The sequence below is a fragment of the Aegilops tauschii genome, chromosome 5 (assembly GCF_002575655.3).
Source record: "Aegilops tauschii subsp. strangulata cultivar AL8/78 chromosome 5, Aet v6.0, whole genome shotgun sequence".
Classification (NCBI taxonomy): Eukaryota; Viridiplantae; Streptophyta; class Magnoliopsida; order Poales; family Poaceae; genus Aegilops; species Aegilops tauschii.
The window spans coordinates 368,347,068-368,350,135 of NC_053039.3; positions in this window are offsets into that span (position 1 = coordinate 368,347,068).

Genomic DNA, 3,068 nt, shown 5'->3' on the forward strand with positions numbered 1-3,068 from the left:
AATGGTGGCTTTGCCACAAATACTATGTCAACTACATGATCATGCGAAGCAATATGACAATGATGAACGTGTCATGATAAACTGGATGGTGGAAAGTTGAATGGCAATATATCTCGGAATGGCTATGGAAATGCCATAATAGGTAGGTATGGTGGCTTTTTTGAGGAAGATATAAGGAGGTTTATGTGTGAAAGAGCGTATCATATCACGGGGTTTGGATGCACCGGCGAAGTTTGCACCAACTCTCAATGTGAGAAAGGGCAATGCACGGTACCTAAGAGGCTAGCAATGGTGGAAAGGTGAGAGTGCGTATAATCCATGGACTCAACATTAGTCATAAAGAACTCACATACTTATTGCAAAAATCTACAAGTCATCAAAAACCAAGCACTACGCACATGCTCCTAGGGGGATAGATTGGTAGGAAAAGACCATCGCTCATTCCCGACCGCCACTCATAAAGAAGACAATCAAAGAACACCTCATGTTTCAAATTTGTTACATAACGTTTACCATACGTGCATGCTACGGGACTTCCAAACTTCAACACAAGTATTTCTCAAATTCACAACTACTCAACCAGCATGACTTTAATATCACTACCTCCATGTCTCAAAACAATCATCAAGCATCAAACTTCTCTTAGTATTCAACACACTCATAAGAAAGTTTTTTACTAATCTTGAATACCTAGCATATTAGGATTATTTAAGCAAATTACCATGCTATTTAAGACTCTCGAAATAATCTAAGTGAAGCATGAGAGATCAATATTTTCTATAAAACAAATCCACCACCGTGCTCTAAAAGATATAAGTGAAGTACTAGAGCAAAAACTATATAACTCAAAAGATATAAGTGAAGCACATAGAGTATTCTAATAATTTCCTAATCACGTGTGTCTCTCTCAAAAAGGTGTGTACAGCAAGGATGATTGTGGTAAACTAAAAAACAAAGACTCAAATCATACAAGACGCTCCAAGCAAAACACATATCATGTGGTGAATAAAAATATAGCTCCAAGTAAAGTTACCGATGGAAGTAGATGAAAGAGGGGATGCCTTCCGGGGCATCCCCAAGCTTTGGCTTTTTGGTGTCCTTATATTATCTTGAGGGTGCCATGGGAATCCCCAAGCTTAGGCTCTTGCCACTCCTTGTTCCATAATCCATCCAATCTTTCACACAAAACTTGAAAACTTCACAACACAAAACTTAACAGAAAATCTCGTGAGCTCCGTTAGCGAAAGAAAACAAAAGACCACTTCAAGGTACTGTAATGAACTCATTCTTTATTTATATTGGTGTTAAACCTACTGTATTACAACTTCTCTATGGTTTATAAACTATTTTACTAGCCATAGATTCATCAAAATAAGTAAACAACACACGAAAAACAGGATATGTCAAAAACAGAACAATTTGTAGTAATCTGTAACTAAAGGAAACTTCTGGAACTCCAAAATATCAGCCAAAATAGGAAGACCTAGACAATTTGTTTATTGAATAACAGCAATTGGAATCAGTATTTTATCACGTTTTGGTGATTTTTAAAAATTGTTTTCGTGAACAGAAAGTTTCTGGAAATTACAGCAAGATCAAATAACTATTATCCAAGGAGATCCTATAGGTTTAACTTGGCACAAACACTAATTAAAACATAAAAACACATCTAACCAGAGGCTAGAACAAATATTTATTCCTAAACAGAAGCAAAAAGCAAAAAACTAAAAATAAAATTGGGTTGCCTCCCAACAAGCGCTATCGTTTAACGCCCCTACCTAGGCAAAAAGGCAAGGATAGATCTAAGTAGTGCCATAGTAATAGGATAGATCGGTGAAACTCATCTCATACTCTCTACGTTTGGCAGCAAGTTTTCTTTGAGGCAAGCAAAAGTAATCAAAAGGGCTAGATTTAATGGGACAAAAGTCCCCAAGATCAATTTTAGGAGGTATAGGTTCCTCCTTCGGCCCTTCGTATTGCACAACCAATTCATCATTATAAGCATTCTTTTGACAGAACTTGGTGAGCCTATACTCAAGAGAATATCCTAGCTCATTATTTCGAATAGCCAAATCATCACTAAAATCAGAAATTCTATCAACTAGAACATTGGTAGGGACCTTTTTTCTAAGGTTTTCATTGAAAGCAACATAGTCTAGAGATTGAAAACGCATTATTTCTTCTTGATCAAAGAGGATAGCTTCTATGGGAGGACGGCCAGCGTCCACCCTATAATGCGCAAAGATTTCTTTGGCCTCTTTTATTATAAATTGGAACTCATTAGCCAAAAAGATAGTAGCGGCACGCTTAACAGAAGAGTGCTCTATATTAGAAAATTCTAGGAAAATCCTTTGTATGCAAGGGTGCATGTGCATAAATTGCCTTTCAAGTTCAACTATAAGCATGGCAATAGCGTCCGCAAGACTACTAGTTCTATGAAGAATAGAACCGCCCATAGAAGGCAAAGCACCGGCACAAGTAAAGAAATCTTGAATAACCCCTTTTCCAATAATATTACCACTACCAATTCGAAATTTTTTTGTATGCAAGGTAGGGGGTTCTTCAGCAGGAGCATCAGAATTTTCCGTGATATTATTATTGTCCATATCGGCAATAATTTCCCCAATTTCAGACATAACGACAGAAAGAGCGAGGGGCAAAAAGAAGAAGGCGAACGGAAAAGAGAGGGCGATTAAAACGGCAAGGGTGAAGTGGGGGAGAGGAAAACGAGAGGCAAATGGCAAATAATGTAATGCGGGAGATAAGGGTTTGTGATGGGTACTTGGTATGTTGACTTTTGCGTAGACCTCCCCGGCAACGGCGCCAGAAATCCTTCTTGCTACCTCTTGAGCACTGCGTTGGTTTTCCCTTGAAGAGGAAAGGGTGATGCAGCAAAGTAGGGTAAGTATTTCCCTCAGTTTTTAGAACCAAGGTATCAATCCAGTAGGAGGCTACGCGCGAGTCCCTCGCACCTACACAAAACAAATAAATCCTCGCAACCAACGCAATAAGGGGTTGTCAATCCCTACACGGTCACTTACAAGAGTGAGATCTGATAGATATGATAG